Source organism: Dromaius novaehollandiae, chromosome 12 (assembly GCF_036370855.1).
Source record: "Dromaius novaehollandiae isolate bDroNov1 chromosome 12, bDroNov1.hap1, whole genome shotgun sequence".
Taxonomy (NCBI): domain Eukaryota; kingdom Metazoa; phylum Chordata; class Aves; order Casuariiformes; family Dromaiidae; genus Dromaius; species Dromaius novaehollandiae.
In genome coordinates this window covers 13,147,175-13,169,967 of record NC_088109.1, presented here as the reverse complement: position 1 = coordinate 13,169,967, position 22,793 = coordinate 13,147,175, and the positions used below count along the sequence as shown (strand labels likewise).

Below are 22,793 nucleotides of genomic sequence, written 5' to 3'. Positions count from 1 at the left end.
GTTGATCTAAGTATATTTTATTTTAGTGAATGTAGTTTAAATGAGCATGATTTTTGAAAATTCAACTGCTGAGTTTTACCTTTTTATGGCATTCTTTAATTAAAAATGTAAAGTGTATTTTCTGTAGGGGAGAAGTATCTCTACCTTCTGTATACAGATGAGAAGAATGATAATAGCTTGTGAGCAGCAGCTCTTTAGAAGGCCTAAGCAAAGCAGGCAAGAACCAGGACTTGACGTTTTGTCCTTAACGTTGGTTGTCTCCAAACAAACAAAAAACAGTGTGATAGCTAATGCAAAATGTGGTGGGGTATGCAGTCTTCATCCCTTCTGCCCAGTGTTAGGGATTATGGCCTTAAATTGCACAATTGCAGGCACATTAGAAATACTGTAAGATTGCATAAAACAGATGATATTTTAATGTTCCTGTTCAGAGATATTTGGAATCGGAGAAAAATTTCCAAGTTAGTTGATAAGAATCACTTGCTCTGTTTCATGAACGTAGTAAGGAGGCAGAGATGTACAAAGTAAATGGATATAGAGTCGGAGAGATAGGATGAAGTTGAGTCATAGGGAGGCTGGCTTCAGAGCAAAGTAATTGGATCTTGATCTGTCAATAATGTGCGGTTGTCCCAAAAGTGTTGACTTGGCATTGCCTTACCTATGATTGAGTGCTGCAGGTATATAGTAGCCACAAAGCATGTATGTGACAGCCAGCTACATAGACCACTGTTTTTATCATGACTTCTAATAAATAGAAACATGCTATTTGCTTTATTGGAGCTCTTAGCTGCCCTGTTTTATGTAATTATTGAGGAATATTACAGCAAGTTGATGCAAACTGAATGGCTGGTGGGTGTTAATAACTCCGTTGGAACCTATATAAAAGTAGAGTATGATGCTGTTTTGTACTGCATTTTGTCAGAAGTTCATGAGTGCTTTGAAGGTTGACTAGTTGAGTTATTGATAAATGTTTATTTTGATGTTTACCTGCAGGGGATCTCTTTTTTTTGCACTGTGTGCTGGATTTGAATAATGTATCTGGTATAATACAGTACAAATGAATAACGAACAAATCATACTGACACCCATTGACTGAATCGCCCTTGGGAGCAGCCTCTGGACACTGCTTTTTGATCTCCTTGATGTGGTTGAGCTGTTACTGTTAAAGGGGAAGAGGAAGGTTAATAGGGAGTGCATCCTTCACTATCCCTGAGGCTTGCAGTAGACAATTGCTGTTATTAATACTAAGCATTTAAATCTCAAAGTTGCAAGAGTGTTTATGAAGTGCTTCTCTTGAGTTGGAGATTAGTCATCAAGGTGTTTCAGTAATTTGATCTACTTTTAAGAAGCCACCTGAGACAGAGTATGAAAAATTAGAAACTTGCTTCTGTTCTATTCAAGTCTCCTAGTACAGGAGTGTCTGTTTTAACCCCTAGTGGATTCTGACTGGGCAAGGGCATATTTCCTGTCAAATTATATTGACTTTCTGAACCTGAGAAGTACCATTTTGTAAGCATGATCCTTTGAGAAGTTTTATGGAATCATGTACCTTGAGCATATGATAAGAGACCTTTTATAAACTTCTTTGTTGACTAGATAACCTTGGTCTGGTTTCTGGCAGACATTCTGTAGCTTTTTTGCCTTAAACCATTAAAAAAAAAAAAATTCTCCAGTATCTGATAGAATAACCCAGATAGTAGCTACGAGAGTATTCCCTTCAAACCAGTATAGCTATTCAAATTGTAACATGCATTTGCTTTTGCCCACATGAATACTTCAGCTTCTCTGACATCCCAGGACCTCTAATTAGCTTTAGTATATGAATGTAGTAAGAACTAGTTGCAGTATATTTAAGGTCTTTTTTCAAGATCATATAGAGTGGCACTATTTAGGTCTTGTCAGGGAAAATATCCCTGTATATAAATCTCAGAAAACATGTTGGATCAAAATCCACTGAATTGTACTATGAAGACATTTATATACAGAATTTCATGGTGAAATCTCTTAAATACATTTTTACCACTTTCATTTTCCATTTGCTGGCCCCTGTAGTGTACCACCTCTGAAGTTCAGGGTACCTTGACTACCTTTTGCACTGTGAGTAGCGAGCCCTTGCTAAATTTTCTGAGTGTATTTGAGTGCCGTTTCTGTGTCTTTTTTCCAAGGCTGCTTCTTCCCCCCCCCCCCCCCCTTTCCTTGTTCAATACTGATAGAAACATCCTTTAAATTGCTGAGGTATATTTGCTGGGGAGGAAGCCTAGCCCACCTCTATCATGACTTGTTTGTGAAATCTCTTGTGCTGCCTTTCTTGGGGGTGTACGATAGGAAAAAAATGTAGTCACTGAGTACCATTTTCTTACTGTGGTAACAATCATGTCAAATAATTTGACTGGAAGTTACTAAGATCCACTTAAGACTAGTTGTTTTGTCCTACTACTTTTTTGGGAAGGCTGTTCTACTATCTAATTCCTGTGATGGTTAGAAATGTTTTAATTTTCATCTTCCATTTTCCTTGGAAGCTTGGTTATAACTTCTTGTATCAGTATGTGTTTATTTTGATATACATTTCAGCCAACTTTCCTTCTTTTCACTGTAGTATTGTGAAGAAGAGCAGTTCAGAAAATCAAGGGGGGAAAAAGCTGAATTAAGGAAATGTAACCGATAAAGTTGTTTCCTGGTAAGAAGGCAGTTCATAATACATATTAAAATCTGTGGGTAATGAAATATAAGAATCTTAAATCCTAAGTCAATAAATTAAGCATATATAAATAATGTTATACATGCAGTTTAATTCAGTACCAGTATTGAACTGTTTTTTTAAATTGTCTGCCACTTCTAAAGCATGGGTTTGTTTTTTGGAGATTTTCTACTTTCCTAGAAAACATCAGTGTGAATCCTACTGGTTTTGCATCAGCTGTGGCATTTACTTAAAAGTAAAACATACAGGATTTGGCTCATGCTGGAAAGTACTGCTTTCAACATTTAGGATACCATCGGTTATTTGGGAAGAATTATACTCCTCAGCACAGTTCTTTGTGGTTAAGTAAAGGATTAAAGACCTGATCCAGTGCCTGTGGAATGAAATTTAGATCTGGCAGTAAAAACTTCTCAAGTCTTTTTGGCTTGATCTCATGAGAGAATAGGAGTAGCAGATGCTGAGCTCCTTTAAAGACCAATTCCCTCATTTTTTAATGTATATTTATGTAACTTCTTACTGTTATTTTTAACTTCTTTTTTTGTTCACTCTTTCAAAAATTAAGATGCTAAAGGAATGCAATCTATTTTAAGTTTGTAAGAAATATTTCTAATTTTGGACTTAATAAAAGTTCAGGAGGCTATGTGCATGTTGCTGTTTCACTGCCAACTACTGAAGTGCTATAGTGTTGTTCACATCAGTAGCAATTTTTATTAAGCAGTGTGCAGGTACAATAGAAACAGGGAGCAAGGTTTGTGTTAAGGTTTATTTTATTGAGGACCAGGGGTAAGATATAATAGAAAGGGAGCTGAATGTATATCATGCATTTAAAAATTTTTTTCTACTTGGTCAAAGTAGAAGGGAAGAAAGCCAGGGGTAGAACAGCCAATCTGAGCAGTGCTAATCCAAACCATACACTGTATTTTTGGAGCTTGTGTGTCTAATGTGATCTGTGTAGGCAGAGAAGTGGCCTGGTCAGTGCGGGCCAATTAACTCTTCAAATACTTAAATTCATCTGCAGCTTTTCTTAAGGGTCTAGATGTACTGTATGCTCCCTGCCAGCTGCATGGCGTTTGGATACAAATGCCTTCCAATGAATTAGAAAAATCACCAAGTAGTATGTGAGTTTCTTCCTGGGTGGATCTGAAAAGGAAAGATTTGTGTGTCAGTGCTTCTGTCCACTTAAACAGTCATTTAAAGATACCTTGGGATCCAGGGTACGCATGAAAGTGCAGCATTGCTGGAAACTGTACTGCTCTCCAAGATGAATTTTAATTTGTGCAGTTACTCTATGATACCGTCTGGTTTGTTCCAGATTATCTGCAGCACTAGCTGGTTGCATGAGACATTTTGAAGGGCATTTTTTGTGCTGCTGCCACATATGTAACTTTGTCTTTAGAGTTTTGCTACAGAGAATTGTTATTGCCTTGAGCTCTTGAAGAAGTGGAACCCTGTTTAGCGGGGTTTGAAATGATCGTCTCAACTTCATTATCTGAGAAAATGAAATTAGATTGTGTAAGATGAAACTGATGTTTCTCTTTGATACAGTGATTGATTTTTTTTCTTAGAGAAATCAAATTACACTTCTGTCTAGATTTTAGTAGATACTTGTCTCATGAGAACTGTTAGAAGAGCTGAAGAAAGTTGTTACAGAAATACAAGGCGGGAAAGAAATTGAGCTGAAGAAGAGCAAACAAATAAACTGACATGAAAACACTATGGGTAGGGAGCTTCAGTGGCTGGTCTAGGCACTACAGTTTCACTAGTGACTGTTCCATGCGCTCCTGCGATGTAGGCATTTTCCCCACTAGCTTGCAGCACTAGTGCACTTTCCTGACTCATGAGGGTTGCTGGCAGATGTGACTTCCATGCCTAGTCCTGCACAACTGGCTCTAGCACTGTCTGTGATGCTCGGTATGCTGTAGCTCTTTGGGCTTTATTAAACATACTGGGTTGCTGGATCTGCCAGAGAAGTTCAGTAGCCCAATACTAAAGGTTGCTGCAATTGCAGGAATGGAAATGCTCTTGTATGTTGCACTAGTGAGTGAGTCAGCTTCGTTACTACAAGATGTTTAAGGATAAATGGATATGCAGGTTTCATTTGAAAAAAGAAAAAACCAAACACCTAAGCTATTAAGCTGTGATACTTAGATTTATCTTTATTACTTTAGTTTCCCTCATCTGTTCTTTATTCCACTTCTCCTGCCCATCGTATTCCATCTCCAGCTTCTTTACCAGTCTTAAAGTTTGTTTTTTGAGGTGACTGATCTTTTCCACTTTCACCATAGTTTGGAGGAACTTTTTCTCCCTCCTTTTTCTCAGCCTTTGTTGCCATCTTAAGGAACAAGTTGCATAGACACACTGCTGTACATCTTGGCTTAAAACCGCTGATGCTTGAAACCAGAATCAGTCAAGGTCAGATGAGAAACCTTAAGATGGCTCTTTCGAACTCATTTCCATCAGCCATAGTTAGAGCAGGTCTGACAAGACAAAGATGAGAAGAGGAAAAGACATGATAAACATTGAATATTGCTATCCTCTAGAGAGCAGTTTCTGAAGATGGACATGCAGGCTCCAATGCCGCCTCTACAGGATACGCCAGCTATGGACTTCATAGGGTTAAATCCGTCTTGCACTTTTTATTAAAATGGAGTCCTGGAACCATCTAATGTGTTACACTAAGCAGTGTACAGGAGAAGAAACATCTTAAGGTGACTTGAGCTGTGGTTGGGATGCAGCTGAACAAAATGTGCACGCTTGTTAGGCAGCATTTCCTGTAGAACAGTTGCTGCTCCAGTGGTCAAGTGTTGCTTTCTTGGGTATGGTGACCCTGGCAGCCAAGATTAGTTTGAAACTAAGTTAATGGATGTTGTTATAGTAATCACAAACTTCTATCCGAATGCCTTTTGTTTAAACTTTATGGTAACTTTTTGAAGCAAAGGATGGCTGTTTTGTGTTTGTAAAACTTGTTTGCTTAAGCATTACTGCTGCCAGGTCATTAACTTTTTTATTTTTATTTCTTTTAATTTATCAGGTAGAATTGTTCTTGATACAATTCAATTGAAAACAGACCCACATGCACGTACACATGTAGTTTGAACAGGAATCTTACTGGAACGCTTGAATAGTAATTGGAAAGGTAACCTCCTGTATGGTAAACATAGCTTTCACATTGCATTCCTGCTGTGAATGTAACTTTAGTACGCGTAGGCTTAGTTAGGGCAACGAGTAACTATCATGTTTTAAATATTTAAGTTCAAGTGCTGGAGGCTTTGGCAAAATTTCAGCAACTGGAATGAAGGAAGGGAATGTCACTTTTTGTTCTTCCTTGGTCATCCATGTACAGTACAATTCTCCGTTTGATCAGGCTTTTAAGAAGCAAAACAATTCCACAAGCACTGTGCTGACTAAGCCATGGTCTGTATATCATAAAGATCTCCTCAGATCTAGGCACTGGCAAAAAATAGGATCTGAATATTGAAAACCCTATTTAACCTTACTCAACTAAGATTGTTGAAGATAAACCTGTAGATTTGACCAGAGGAAGGAATAGCATAGACTGCTGAGTAGGTGCCAAGCAATCTGAAATTAGTCTGTCACCAGAATATTTTCTTCAAGGAATATTGTTAAAACACCATAGGAAGTCCTTCAGATTTCATGCTTTGTACTGTGTGTTTGAGATACCCTTCCTCCCACATTTATAAAACTCCTTAAATTTAATTCTATGTTATTACTATGAAAATGTCAGAGAACTGCCTTTACTCTTTAAATATTTCTGTTCCAGCTCATCACCTGAGCCTGTTGTCATCTGCCTGTGACAGTAATGTGTATTGTTAACACGTATTGCCCGAACTAAATGTAAAATGCCTTGCTTCACCAGGGCATTCCTGTAATGCTGTATTATAATAACCAGTGCACTTTTATGATGAAAGAAAATAAAAAGTATGGGGAAACAATGTTTACAGTATCTGTTGGAATAATATAATTATGTAAGCTGCCCAGATAGCGTTGTGATAAGCATGATAAAAATGCCTAGATACAGATACTTGTTTGTAACTGACTGAAACGAAAACTACAAACTCCCAGGGTCTTCACGGTTATAAAAATCAGCTTGAAAGCTTGTGCCATAAAACAGTTGGCTTTTTTCTTTTTCCTCTGATGAATAAATAATCAAGAATAAATGTTTCACACTTTAGGAATCGCAGTGTAAAGGTCAAATACTCTTTTAAAGGAGTCACTGTAACTAATGCTGCTTTAAATATGTGCTTAAATTGACTTAAAACTATCAGACCTTTGTGAAAGTTGAATTTACCAGCTGACCCATTTTTCTGTTTGGGCAGCTGGATTTTTAAAAAATATCTTCCAAATATATGGTGTGTAAGTGGTTCTGCAAAAGAATGGCTGAGATGCCCTTACTGCTTGTTCAGTTCAGGAGGCAGAAATTAGGAATGGGAACACATAAACTTATTGGAAACAGTGATCCTGTTATATGTGCAGATGTGAATAAAAGTATTTTTTTTAAATGGGAAGGAGGTATTGAAATTCATGATGCACTTAAGTTATATGTTAGGTTACAGAACCTCTTAAAGTTTTTCTGCTGTTTCCCAGTATTCATCTAACCACTTCATTCTTGTTTTTTTGCTATAGTTGCTATGTTGTAGGTGCTTTTTCTTAATATAATATTCAGTATATAATGAATTTCAATAGACTTTTATGTTAACCATCCTTGGAAGAGTTTGTCTGATGCGCAGTACTTAGTACATAGGACTGCAAGTGAGTTAAGTGATTGCTTAGGGAAGGAAAAATCTGTTGATATAAACTAGTTCAGTTTTGAGGTATGGATACTGTTTGTGGTATTTGTTTTGCCTAGTTGAAGACGTTGATCCTGCTTGGGGAGAATAGTTGACAATACCAGAAAGTGTCTCGGGGGTGAGGAATGTGCAGGTAGACCGCAGACACTCAGAATGAAACTGCAGAAAAGAGGAGCGTAAGGGAAACTTAAAAATATGTCTTTACAAAGACTGAAATAAATGCCCAGTAAAACTAAATTAAATGACTACAATAAGTTTGGCCTTGGAGGTCGGGTTTGGATCAATACAAATCAACACCAGTTAGCTTAATCTAAATGCAAAGTAGTATACAAATCTTTGTAAAATAAAATGAAAACAGAGTCCTGCCGTGGACTTTAGGAAAGAGTTGGAGACAGGTGGTGATTCAATAGGAATCATGTTTTTTCAGAAGTATTGGTGTTTCTATTTCAAGTAAGTATTCTTTTTCTGGTGTTGACCTGATGTTCATTTGAGGAGCCATGTTTGTTTTCATAAAATATATTTTTAATTTGGTAAGGACCCTCAGATTAATACTTCATTCCAGTATTGTCAAAGGCTAGTACTGGAGACTTCATTAACTGGACTGTAGGAGGAGGTTATTAAGGATGTCTTTGGCCTTGGGAGGTCCATCTTTTTTCCTCCTCCACTATGGGAGGTTATTCTCCTGTGTGGTAATGCAGGAGTGGGGTCCTAACTTGCTGCGGCTTCCCATGAGGCTAAATGTGGGCCTGAGATGATACCTGAGGCTGAAGTTCAACATGATTTATTAAATAAATTATATGATGTATGAATATTTATCAGGCATGCAGTTCCCAAAATAGTGGCAAGAAGGTGGAAATGTCAGGTTGGTGGAAATCATGATATATCTATGCGCCAACAGATTACAAATGTATCTTACAACTCTGCACTAATCATTCTTAACAATGCTGTTAAAGATTCAAATTTCTTTCAAGTTGTTTCTTCTGCTTGTGTCCCTGCTTTGTTTTGCTCTTTCCCACACATCCTATCTGTTTGGATTTTGGAACTTTTATTTCCAGACTGATGTTTAGAAAGGGCTCCATCAAATGCAGCTCCACCTGAGCTGGTAGTTTTGAAGAAGATAGTTACGTGCATTTATAACTTTTGACCTACCCAGATGTTCCAAGAATGTTCTATCATGAACTCAGTCTTTTTTCCCAGATGCCTGATATATCCAGACTGCACATAAATGGATGTCTTCTGTGAGATCAGAATCTTTCCCCATTTTGAGAGACGCTCTGGAAGATTTAAATTCCATGAAAAAAATCTTTGAAGCCAACTCGTAAGTTTACAGTTGGGAATATTAGAAAATGTTTAGAGGTAAGGCAAGCAACAAGAACGTATTTAGGGAAGGCAGTTGTGGATTTAGCTGGTTCCATTCATATGTAATCTTTAAAACACCTAGAAGATGAAGGCTCTTTATTTGATGTGTTATCAGTAACACTGAGGATATTTTCATCAGTGTGGAATTCCATTGCTGCTTGTGTCATTTTCTTTTTTAGAGAGAGATTATTGCGAGGAAACTAAACAGCATTTTAAAAGATAATTTTAATTTTATAGTAAAAACACACAAATAAGAATGAGAAGATGCAGTTCTATTCAATTTCTTGTTTTTTTATCAAGTTTCCTGTTTGAATTTTGATAAAAAAGCAAGAGCATGATCTATTTGTTCTCCAGTTTGTGTTTTAAGATTTTAATTCTTGTCTGTCAAGGTGGAATGAAGTTAAACTATTTGATATTGGTAAGATATTTTGAAAACTCGTATACAGGAACAGAGATGGATAAAAATTCATTTTTTACCTCAAACTTAAATGGGAAAGTAAAAGGAAACATAACATTTAGTCAGAGTTTTGTGATTATGGTGTGATTCGCAAGAGAGACTTAGGCTGTTTAACTTATACATTACAAACAGTTGTAAAAACATACCATTAGACATCACAGTGTATAGTGGGCTGAGTTAATGTTGCTTTTGAATCCATAATGTTAAAGTTATCTGGTGTAGTGAGTGCAAATTCACAAATCAAACATTGCATTATTGCTTTTTGTTTTGCATTGCATTGTTCTCTCTGGACAGTGTTTCTTCTGCTCTGCAGTGAAGTTTTAATCCTTTCATTTGTTCAGTGTCATCTAGCTACAGTATCTTAAACTGGTATGTTTTACTAGTGTCAGGATTTAGATAGACTTCAATGGAGAGAACAGTGGTGCAATAAAATTTTTATAACTATGCAGTTATTTAAAATGTGCATGCTTGTTTTCTTGCTATTTTCCTATATATGGAAAATCACATTTAAAGGAGGTTAAATTTAATCTTTAAATGTCATATTTTAAGTTTAATGTAAAAGTCTCTTTCCATCTCAAATCAGATGATGATAATTTTTCCTAAGTGAACCTTTGCATAAATATATTTTTGAATCTATTGGGCTTATATCTATATTGGAATATATCCCTGTAAAAGTCATATATTTTCTTAATGTTTCATATCATGTTAACATTTCTTGGGGGCCTTTGTTCAGAATTTGAATTAATCTGTTTTATTTCAATTTTTAAAAAGTAGTGGCACTTCTAATGTGTTCCTTAGCTTCAGTGTGAGCTGTGAATGGTGGATTATAAACATTTAATAGTTTTAAAAGAAACTTTGGTGATATTACAATATCTGTGGTTCATGCTGTATGTGAGAGTTTTTGTATTTTAACTTCAGAAAAGGGGTGGTATTTTCTGTAAAGCTATAAAAATGAACTTTTCTCACACCTTTGTGGTAAAGGCTGAGCTTTAGGGTCTGGTTCAGATTCTGTTCGATCACACTTACGGCTTCATTTGGTGCTTATCTCTATTCCAACCCCCATCCCTTCCCCCCCCCCCCCCCCCCCCCGCAAAAATAATGGAGAAATGGATTCTAAATGGATTCTGTTTTTTTTAACTTGTGCCTGTAATCAAATATTAAAACTTCAGTAGGCTGATAGAGGAGCTGTGAATAGCATTGTTTTTTTTTTTTAAAAAAAAAACAAGAACTCCCCCATATCCAGCAGGATTTTTTGACAAGTTTTACTTGATTTAACAGACTGCCCCTGTCTCATACACTGATAAGAGGAACGTGGTTTTCAGAGTATACAGAGATGGCACAGGAAGTCTTGAAAATTGTTGTTGGTGGATTTTTTGTCAAATTTTCTAATGTGGGTACTTATAAGGGAAAAAAAGATTTTTCGGAGATGCTGATTATCCCAGTTCCCACTCAAATTATTTGCAGCTACAAGAGCTTGATGCTCATGCAAATCAGGCTGCTTTTATTTAACGATGAGTTAATTGCTTAACTTTAAGAAATGGCCTATGATTTGCTGCAGCTTAATTTTATTTGTACTGTTGAAATGGTTCTCTAACTATTTAAGATTTGTGAAAGTATCAAAAAAAAAAAAAAGAAAGAAAAAGCCCAGAACACACTACCCTAAGATTGTGTCTAAGACTTCTTTCTGCTATATTTAAAGAGTATATTAAATCTATTAAGTGTAATTTTTTTAATGTAGAAATTCTGTCTATCTTGAATTCATAGCACTCGGATAACGATCAGAATTCCGCAATAATGCAAAATACATCAGTGCTGAGACAGACAACTGTTGGGACTTTTGAACCTTCAGAGTATATTTTTTTTATTGGACTTTTATTCGTAAATACAACAAGCTTTAGTTTCTGTGAAGCAGACGGCTCAGTGAAAAGGGGAGAAGCTGAAACCAACATAGGCAGGTGTCAAGCAAATGTCTCCAAGAAGCTCTTGCAAGGGTTGTGGTATGGACCTTCACTTCCTTTTATTATTCTGCTTACCATCTCACTTCTGGGATTTGGACTTAATTGCTGGGTGATTCTGTGATGTAACCATCTAGCTGCATACCTGTTGCTTAAATAGGAGTCCAGCTGGTCTCCGAAGAAAGATTCATCTACCTCCTGTACAGCCCAAGCTCATTCAGGTACCTTCTCCTCAAGGCTGGTTCATTGTTGCTTCAAGATCTTTTTCACTGACAAAATCGTTAGATTCACCCTCAATATATTTAGTTATACCTTTTGAACTCCGCTTACAAAAATGTAGAAGGCTTTAGAAAAAAGAAAATTGTGTTCCAAAGTCGTGAATGTTCTCAGCCTCATCAATTATTTTTAATATTAAAAGTCAGCAGATGGAGCCAAAGACTTGTAGAAAAATTACTTGTGCTTGAATGTATATTAAACCACAAAACCCACACAGTTTAACTAATAGTCCTTCTACTGAAATTTATAATAGCAAGGCTATTTAAGTTTGGTGCTAACCCTCATTCTAGCATCCCTATTTCATACTCTGTGCAGAATGAGAGCTCACCCCTTCATACACTGGGAGTCTAACAAGACTAAAGAGAGCAAAGTTGGAGCTGGAACCTGATTTTCTTTGCAGATTTATATCTGTGTGAGGTTTTCTGAAGCCTTGATCACCACTTTATCAGAAAAATGGTATTATGTTTTGTCAATATTTTCACTTCTCCTGTGAGCACAGTAGTTGGAATCCACTATTGACGGTTAGATGGGAATTCATTACGACCTCATTTTTGCTACTGCACAGTTGGTAAGGTACTGGGGTTTGGCGTTTTTCCCCTGAAGCAACTGAAATCGGCCTTTGCCTCAGATAATATGTCAGACTTGATACTCTAATAGGCTACCCTATGCTTTTATTGAATGTTAACATCCTTTTGGGGTCTTAAATAATATCTTTAGAAAAATAAGGGGGTGAAATGTTTTCCAAACAGTGTATAATTTATCCCACACTAATAAAGTAAAAAAAATCCCAAAGGCAATAAATATATCTACCTTTTGCAGGAAGGAGGGAAAAACACCTGTCATAGCTATAAAATGTATTTAAAGGGTGATGATATGGCAGAACAGAGATACATACTGTTTTGCCATTCAGCAAAGATGGAAAACGAATATTTACGTGGCTGATGGCAGCTGTCTTAATTAAAACTGTTAAATTTCATTTTTTAAATTCTTGGTCCTCTAAATCTAATCCTCTGAAAGGCTGTGATGTATACATGTTATCCCTGGAATATAAAGTGGTATATAAATATATGTTTAAGTGTTGCACTTTGTTCGCCTTCGTTTTGATGATGCTTGGTTAGGTCTCTTTAGTTTGGAGCAAGCATCTACTTAAAGTGGCTTTGCAAGCTTGGCTTATTGGCCAAGTTAAAAGCTTTGCTTATTTGTCTCTTTATCTGGCCTCATCTATGCCTAAATTATCATTTCCCCCACTCATCCTGTTCAGAGACAGCAATAAAACTTCAGCCAGTTGTACCAGCTTGCTGACTTGCTTTCCTCTAATCAGCATTGACTGTAATAGCAAGACTTTCTAACATTGACATTTTTCTTTTGAATGATACAAACATTTTTTAGTTTCAGATTCACTCCTAACTTACTGGAGGCATTTCCGTTTTTCTCCCTAAATAAAGGTATCTAGTCACTTCCAATAAAATTATGATTTTTTTTTTTCAAGCCTGGAAGTTGTACCAAAAACCCATAAAACACAGGACTAGGGAGTGCACCCCGAATTATGTCTTATTCTCATCTCTTATAAGTGCAAGTAGCCACATCTTGGAGTCTCACTGTGATGGGTATCTTCTATGTCCATATTCACTGTAAAAGAATAGTAATGCATTTTAGAATAAAGACAATGTAAATTTGTGGCATAGGGAGACAGTGGTTTTTTGCTGAATTTAAAAGCAACTTCTGGATATGCAGTCCAAGTTCAGCATTGATTTCCACAGAGATAAACACAGATATCCTCTGTGTAATACTGCCCTGAAAGAGCAAATGCTGTTTTGGTTTTTGAGAGAAGAATGTTTTGGCTAATGAAGAACAGTTGGTAGATATGGTGACCACCATAGTAGCGTGTACATCCTGAAGAGGCTATGAAAAGCTGCAGTAACTAGCTAGTGTTTCAATGTTGCAAACTTCCCTGTGTGAGTTGTTGCCTTTGTCACACTAAAAATGTTCTTCTGATATTATGCATCTATCCTAGTCTTTAGCTGTGAACAAACCTAATTGAGTGCTTTTTAATTTTATACCGTTTTTTTCAAGATGTCTACCTCCATAGTATTGGGCTTTTTTATCCTCAGGTATTTCTTAATCATTTTAAATTGAAAAGGTACATACAATTACAACATGTATAATGTATTGAGAGAAAGTGGTGATGCAGTTTTGCACTATTTAAGATATTCATAATCCACTCCAGTATTTTAGAGAATGGCAGCTGTTGAGACCTAGTAGTTACAGTGAAAAAACTGCAAACGAGGAAATCTGATCATGAAGGAATGCTTCAGAAGATCTGATAGAACATTTAAAACTACATGGGGGGAAAAAAATCTTAAAGAATATAACGAATACAGAAAAGATTCTTGCATTGGTGGATAGGCTAGATAAGCTTACTTTAGACTGGATCCAGTCGTTTTGGTGTATTTCTTGTGGCCTGCACATTTTGGATTATGCATAAACTCAGCTTTAACTTAAAAAGCAAAGTTTCTATCTCTCAAGGCTGTGAGGGAGTGACAGTAGCAGTCTTATAGTTCTGACTCTGCAGATAGGGCAAAAGTGTATACTCTGGACATGTAAAGTCTTCATTGGCCATTTTGGTGAAGGTCCTAGCAGATGTGTTGGGCAGGGAATAGACGTGAAACCTCACAGGATAGGAGATGGAAGGTTCTGCAAAGAAAGAACTCTAGATAGGAGCAGAAGAGATATGCATAGATAGAAAAGGGAGAGAAACAAAAAGTAAGAAAAGCAGGTTTTGTTATGTCATGGTACTGTATAAACTGCTAAAAGATTGTGCTTTGCTATGTGAAATGCCAATGTTACAGTGCTCCAGTTCACTCTTTCGTAAACTTCAGGTTGTCCTCCTTGCCTTTCCCAAGCTTCTGTTTGGCAATCTGTTGCCAGGTATTTTTGCATGATGGCTGTAGTGGCATTTTCTGTGTTACTCATGCATGTTGCAACCTGAGGGAACTTATTTTTAAGGTCCCTTCATGGTCCACATGCGGTTTCCTTTTGAAAGACCCATAATTGATTAAAACAATTTGTAAATTGGCTCTTTTCCTTCTCTTTCTCCTCACAGATGACTATTTCCTTATCGTTAGGGTGCAAACTCCCCGAACAGATCTTTCTTCACCTTTTTGGAAAGTATTCTAACACATAGTAAATCATAAAGCAAACCAATAAATAAACACCAACAATAGTGAAACTGAATTTTGCTCATAGTTTATGCTGCATATTCTGGTGAGGCAGGAGAATCCTGTTGTGCTTTCACCATACTTCAGCAGTGCTTGCACATCTCTGCAGAATGTGTTTGATTCCTTTACTGAATCACAGTATGTTTCCCATGTCCCATACCTGATACTAGGAAAGAGGCTCACCTGTTTTAAATAAGAAATTAATTTGCATAGGTGTTTAGAAATACTGAAATACATTGATGCAAGCTGTAATTGGTTTGGATCTTGAAAGTTTAAAAATGATGTTAGTAGGCCTGTCACTAAAAAGACAGGGGTGGCGGGGAAGGTGTAGAAATATTTATTCATCTGATGACAGCTGAGAGGTTTAGGCAAATAAAAAATGTGTTAAAAGATAAAATAGTTTGGAATTCTTTCATTTGAATATAGCTCCTGGCTGTCATTGTCAGAATATACCTGGTATGCTTTGCAGCACACGTCAGGAATTACTACTTTTACAATCAGTGTTCTTTTTTTCTTTTTCTTCCAAATTGGACAGCTCTTCCATAGCAAGTTAACAAATCCTTGAGAGGCAAAGAAGTCGCAACTCTGCTTCTATTGTAAATGCTTGTTGTACCAGAGGTGGGAGACCCTTTTCATGAGTTAATCAAAAAGACCTATGCAAACAAGCAAGAGGATTTTTTTCCTCAGTCAGTCACTACAGTTACAGAGCCTGACATTGTTAGGTGAACCTTCGTGATCTCATAGGCTACTGCATATTCCTGTGTGCCAGACCTCTCAATAAAAGTGTGGGGCACTGCATACGCAAATTCATTGCAGCTGTCACAGCTGGCTGTGGTGAAGTTTGGTCAAGACCCTTTGAACTTTTTATTTCACACTAATCCCATTTAGTGTGATCAATATATGGACCTCCAGCTCCTCGGTCTGTTAATTAGGTGTCAAGTGTTGGGTTGGCTGGTGTCAGGCTGTAAAATACAAACACAGAAGAGACTATCAGTAGGGAAGTGAAGTGTTTATTGTCTGCTGTATAGGAGCCATTGGTTCTGGAAAAACTCCCTTCCTATCCTGAGATGTCCTTAGGGATCTCTAGTGCCTTTTGTTTCTCTCAGTAATGTAAACATATAGTTATTTAAGTGTTTTACCAAAAATGTTGGTGTAGCTGGGGATTGCAGAATTGTGCAGAAGATCCAATTCTACTAATAATTTCATGCTGGGATGCCCCTTTACCTCCCTCCCCCCCTTAATAGAAGTGCTTATTAATTGGTCTGATAATTATTTGTTCTGGGTTGTTCAAGATGAGAATGGCTTCTTGTTTTTCTTAGATACATGTAAAATAAAACTGCTCCTAAGACTTTACCTACATTTATTTTAACCCACACTTTGTAACACTCGGGGAATAGACAGGATAGCCAAGATCTTAATTTCCTTCATCTTAAAGAATCTTGGGAGATTTTTGAACTCCCCCATCTTCAGTTCTCCATCATCCAGGAAAGGGTAAATATGTAGAATAATATTTCAGCTTTCATACATTTTGGGTTCCTTTATTTCAGTCCTCCAGTGACAGAAAGTACTGGGGAGTTCTGAGTAGTTTGTTTCATCTCCTTTGAAGAAAAACTTAAATTTATAATCCCAGATCAGACCTTTCCTATAACTCATGCAACTCATCCTGTTAACTGTTTTAATATATGGCACCACTATTTCATTAAACAACATCCAGGAATAATTAGTTCAGCAACGATGCCTCAGAACAAAAGCCCTTGATTTCGTTTAACTTTATAAGTTGGTCTCTTTTGATCTGCAAGAGCACATCTGGGGCCTTTAAGAAAGCAGAAAGAAAAATATTAAATGTTTAGTAAGGCTGTTGGTGAAGGTTTTCAAAGCACAGTAACCCTTTGGTACCAGGATGTAGCTCAGAGGCAAAAAAAGTGTGAATTTCTTATTTCATAAGATATCATATGGCAGCTTTCTGTGGTAAATGCTGTTTTTGTTAGCAGATGACCATTACATTCTAGCTTTGTTATTTCCAACTTCATAAGGTGCAGTTTCTTCATTCTTTACCCCATTTTTTTCCCTTCATTTTTCTGCCCTTTCTCTTTCCTCACTCAGTTGCATGTGAATAGATGCATCAAAATCATCATTATAAACCTGACTCTTTTCTACCACGTATCTATGCATTTGAATTTGTTTTTGCTCTGTCAAACTTTGCACTGTACTGCTTTGTTCCTTTAATAGCTTAGCATTATCTGCCAAGGTGGTAGGGATAAATCCATTTGTTCTTTCTCTAGACTCAACTGCTGAGATTTCGAAAATATTATACAATGCAGAAGATATAAATTTACTTGTCTAATCCTAAACACTGTTGCTGGCTTGGATTAGACATTGCTTTCCAGTTCAACTGTGTAAAATTTACTACTTTAAAAATCCTACATCAAGGAAAAGTTATAAGACTTTGTGTACCAATTGTTCTTAATTTCATAAAATAAAAAGGATTATTGCAGAAGACACTCAAGTCTGAATAGTTATTCATGCCTTTTTCCTTCTGTTCTCACAGCAGAGGTAGCCTTTGTTTTGACTATAATTAGCACAAAGAATTCACTAGGAGTAGCACTGTATCATTTGATTTGTACTGATGTGCATAGTTGTTTGCTTGTTTGATGCTGCATTGCACTAGAATGTTGTTGTATTTAGAGTCCAAGTATCTTCTAGAATACATATATAATATATACACACAAATCACCACGATTGCTGTTAACATTTGCCACAATTAACAAAGCCTACCTGATCTCTCAGTAATTATTCATCACTTTTGTTTCATTGTGTGTAAATCATGGCTTTTTATTAATGAGCTTATTTTAGAGAAGGGACAAGAGAATTTTGCTCATGGAAAAGAAATGAGCATAAGAACTTATTTCTTATTTTTTCCCTTGGCCTGTCAAAACAGAAGTGAACAGACCTGAAAATATTATTTTTCGTTACAGATTTTATTTTTAAATGCAGCTTTCTGTTCACTCCGTGTTTGTTTTCCTTAGTGAGCCTTTAACTCCAAGGTTATGACCTAATACTGACCTCCTCTTTCCACTCTCAATTGCTTTTGACCTACTCCATTAAGTAAAAAGAAATAACCTAACAGAAGGGTAACCAGATCACTGCTACCACACCAAGGAAACAGGCAGGCTTTGGGATGCTGCTCTTTAATCTCTCTATCCACAGAGCCTTCATTTTAATTTGCAAAATTGAACCCAGATCGAGAGCAGTAAAGCCTGAATACGGTAAATATTCATGCCTCAGTGATCTAGAGTGGCTCCATTACATTTCAGAGATTGGGAGAATTACCTTTTGGATTATGTATATTCATGGGCTGATTTTTATTTGAGATATAATATTACTCACACTGGGCTACATGTCACACATTCTACCAAAACCAGCCTTCTCACAAAGCTCCAAATGTTCCTTACATGTAAAAGTTTTACTTCTTTAGCCTATAGTTTCCCCCCTTTTATGCTTTTCAAAGACTGGGAGTAAACAAGTTTCTTTTAAAGAAGGGAAAAATCCCAGTAGAAATTTTTCTATAAAACCTTCAACCCTGTGTTTACTGTGATATATTCTTTTGCATGCGACTTTGAAGTCTTCAGATAAAAGTATTATTATTGTTCTAAAACAAAATTTATTTGAAAAAAAACAGTTCAATTCATTCTATTGTAAGAACAACATTCTAGGCAGCTTTTCTTAGCCTATCTTTGCATTGGTTTTGATTGCTTTTTGGAATTTTTCTTTGAAAAATATTTTACTGAAAAATATTTTTGAAAAGCTGCAGTAGTTTTAATTGGTATGTAAATGGTAAACTTATTCCATGCCATAGTTCTACTATGGGTCTGAGGTTCTCTGACTAGCTACTAACTGGCTAAACACATCGGCATTATGTATGCTCTCAAAATGTGTGTCTTGTTTCCTGTAGAGAGGGATGGCACAAGTGTTGCCACTTAAGGTTACTTGACATCTTAAGATTCCTTTTTCAGTTGTATAAAACTTGAAGACTGGAGTCATTTGGAGATGAAAGGATACCTGCATGGGGGTCTGGCTTCTGCTTCCTTCCACACATCCTTGGAGAGTGGGATCTCTGCCCTACCTACAGTCCCACGCATGCAATGTGCATGGTGGTTTTGCTCTGGCCAAAGGAGTAAAAGGGGGATGTGGTCTGTCTTTCATTCTTACCTCTCCTTTCTGCTGGAACAAAAAGGATGTGTAAGTAGATTCACCTGAATCTAGAGAAAGCAATACAGAAAGCATGTAAAGAAGCAGTGGAGCCTGGTGGCCCAGAGCAGGGCAACTACTGAGGTAGGACTGCGTGCTGGCCTTAGCATGATTTGGTGTTGCATTTCTTTACATTTGTGGAGTGGCATCAGTATTGTTTAATGTGACTCTTGGTGTTGCCGCCTGTAATTCTCAGGTAGGAGAGGAGACCTAAGGGCTGAAAGTAGGAGGAGCATGCTGAGAATGAAGAGAGCTGACGAGGAAATACAGGATCAAGGAAGTGATGGTAGGTTTGGGTGAAGAGGATAAAAATAGGGGATGACAGGGACAGAAGTTGGCTAGAGGAAATATGGATAGACAGTAGTGGCAAAAGTATATGTAATTACTGGGAAATGTTGCTAGGGCAAATCGTACTTGACCAGTGCAATTGACTTCTATGAGAAAGTGTAGACATGGGAGGAGTCTGACTTTAGTAAGGCTTTTGACATCTCCCACAGCATTCTCATTTGGAGCCTGTGGAGGTATGGGCTGGGTTTAAGATTTTGGTGTGAGTTGAAAATTGGCCAAAGTGCTTGAGGTCATTGGGAGCTTTGCTGTGAACAGGTAAAGTTCCTATAAAGTGAAAATATTCTGAAAAATCAGCCTTTCAATTTCACAAACCGGACACTTAGTTTTTCTCGAGAATTTGGATCTTGACAAGTTATGTGGTTGTTTCCTATATGCAGTTGAGGGTTAATGCCATCTCGTATCACAAGGGTGACAAAGATTGCTGAACTTCAGTAAATAATCAAATACTCTAGTAAAGAAAGCATATGTGCAGCAAAGTGAGGATTTGATGGTGTACAGGAAATGGTTAATGCAAGGCAGTTCAATTATGAGAAGAAAAGAAATAGTTTCTTATTCATTGAAATTTGTTCAGCCTGTGCACGGAAAGGAGCAGGTCCTGCTGAAAAAGTTTGAGGTTATATATTTAAAGGGTACAGGAGAATGGATATGCACAAAAGGTCACTTAACATTATGTGTGAAATCTTAACACTTGCTAATTTTTGATTTGTGATTGTGTGTGAATATAGCATATATGTAATTAAAATAATGGCATTAAAGCAGAGCAGTGTGAGAGTAAAATCATTGACCTGCTTTATTATTTACTGAATGCATAGCCATTTTAGATACCGTGAAGGGACTTAAGCTAAGGGGATTTTAGTAACCCCTTTTATATTGTTTTATTCCAGTGTTGTAGTGCAGGCTACTGAGTCTATGGAATATTTTATCAAGAAGAGGAGAACCTTAAAAATCTGGTAGCATGTGTGTGGGATTAGATCAGCCCCAGAGTGGTCGTACAGTGATGCCCTCATGAACTTGAGTTTAAGAATAAGCTAAAAGAAGCATTCTATGTGAAATTTTTCCTCCAGATGCTGTATTACTTTCCTATCTGGAGACAAAATGAGGCCATGGTCAAACAATAGATTTTAGAAATAGTCAAGACTTCTCAGAAAATGGTTTCTAAGCCACATCATGCTGATGATATCAGCAAACTTGGAGTGTTTTCCGACTGAGGCTTCTCCCATTTGTAATCAGTCCTAACTGCCCTTTTGCCATTGACAATCAGATGGCTTGCCGCAATCAGAGTACAGAGACAAACTTTGTATGATGTAATTGTTTAATGACATGTTGTTGGCACTCCTGTTTTGTCTTGGTTTTATGCTTTTCTGATATCCCTGGTTGAAGATCTGTGGAACTCCTAATTTCATTGCAATCTGATGTGAACCCCAGAGGTTCAGAAAATGAAAAAAATATTCCATGTCTTATTTTTTCAAATAAAGACTTGTTGTTTTGTGGATGGAGTAGGGCAAGGAGCTCGACACATGAGTTCTGAGTGTTTGTTGCTTCTATCTTGTGCTTTCGCAGCCTAGATATCCTTTGACACTTGAGCAGGAAGGCTTTGCCGCCTTTGCTAAAAATGCATTGCTCATTTATGGGACTCAGTCTTGCTTATGAATGGTCATTCCTCATTTATAAAGGAAAGAATTCAGCATGCCTCAGTTTGAGGAGGATTTATAAAACAATCTGATTAAATGTGAGAACTGTCTTATGCCTGAATTTGAGCTTTACTTAGTTTCAGTATATGAGCTTAGACAAAGGTTGGCTGAAAAATAAAAATTGCCGTAGTCTTTCAGGCAAGTGTGTTATGTTTCTGACAATGTAGCTTGATATCCTGAGACCACCAGCAAGTACTAGAAACTGGAAGATGAGATGACTTATGCTGTATTTGAAATTGTAATAGCACAGTGGGGAGGAAGACTATCCTTGCTCTCAAAAGCAGCAAGTATTGGATGCACTCTGGTACAGCTGGGCCTTGGTTTGCTACTCCTCTTCGGCTGTGGGCAGACACTTCTTCTAGTGATATTAAGGTGGTGTTTCTTGTATTTAGCATCCTATTGAGCTGTGTGGTTAGTCCAGGCCTCACAAACTTTTTTCCTATTTATATGCTGATTTAGGCAGGCGCGTTCTTGTATTTTTAAACCTCAGGAAACCATACTGTCTTCATTTAATAATTCCTTTCCCTTCTGAGATGCAAGTTGAAAGATGCAGCTCTTGCAGTTGGACCCTTAGACGTTTTAAACTAGTTGGAGTCCTCTGTATTTGAAATGAGGTCCTTTTTTGCAATACATATGTAATACTCCTTTTATAAATATTGCGTTTATAATCCATTTTTTTCCCTGATAGACTATTAATAATTATTTATTATAACTTGTAGTTTCTCATGAGCACTACAGGAAAAGTATGGTTGCTTTATCTCTTGTATCACAAAGATGCACTCACAGCATTGGGAGGCAGCAGGATGGCTAGGTTCTTATCTAAAGAAGCTATGAGCAATGGCACATGGCTGATAACTTAATGGAAGTTGGATAAATAAAGGAAAAGAAGCTCTGACATATCAGGGGAAAAAGTCATTAGTGGACAATTTCTGTATCCTGTTTTCTATTAGTCTGTACTAAATTGCTTTGAAAATCCTAGTGGGCTTTTCCTTTGGTCTTCAAATAACAGGTTCTCTTCTTATATTGAATACATTTGTTTATCTCAAGGGCTGAACTGTTTGGGTGCTTTTAATTTCTGTTTTGCATTTTTTTAATCTGCATTTGAACACATGCACTTCTTCCAGGCTTCTTCCTTCTCACCCTTTTTACAGACCTTTACATAATGCTTTAGGAACATTAATGTGATTATCCAAATTAAAAAAGCAAACAAAAAAGAAATCCCTTTGTAAATGATGTAAGATTTCAGTACACAGCTCTTGATTTATATGATGAGATATAGTCTATTTGCCTGTGCCATAGTCAGAAAGCAAAATGTGAGTGACTCTCTAAGCTAGGTTTGTAGTAAGTTTTATAATGCTATCTAAGTTGTCCATGTTTACCTACATTGTTTGCATGCAATAAAGTCTGTCTTTTTAAAATTACACCCATATTGTTCACTTTCTTTCTGTTTCTAAATACCTGATTTCCAGAGAACGTTAAAATAACCCTCCATTTATTGCATTGCTTGAATGATCCTTGCGCTATTTTCATGGACGTGGTAAGATAGAAAAGAAAGCATTATAAGAACCAAAAGTTGGGTGTGTGAAATAAATGCAAAGAAATCCCCAACATACTGCTCCTAATTGGTTGCAGTTACGGATTTCCACTGCTCAGGACAGAGTGCTCCAAAGCGTTCAGCGAGATTTGGTTGGCGGATGGGGCGTTGGCTGATGTAGCCCCAACTCCATGCTTGCAA

The 22,793-nt window shown here is 37.0% G+C and overlaps 1 protein-coding gene and 1 long non-coding RNA gene across 2 annotated transcripts in view; both read left to right on the top strand.

Moving 5' to 3' along the window:
* Window positions 1-22,793, top strand: part of EEFSEC (eukaryotic elongation factor, selenocysteine-tRNA specific) — a 128,980-nt gene that overhangs the window by 44,427 nt on the left and 61,760 nt on the right. The gene's annotated exons all lie outside the window — the stretch shown is intronic.
* LOC135329698 (uncharacterized) lies at window positions 8,657-17,270 on the top strand. Its single transcript, XR_010391271.1, has 2 exons — window positions 8,657-8,824; window positions 11,087-17,270. It is a non-coding gene; the product is annotated as an uncharacterized LOC135329698 (long non-coding RNA).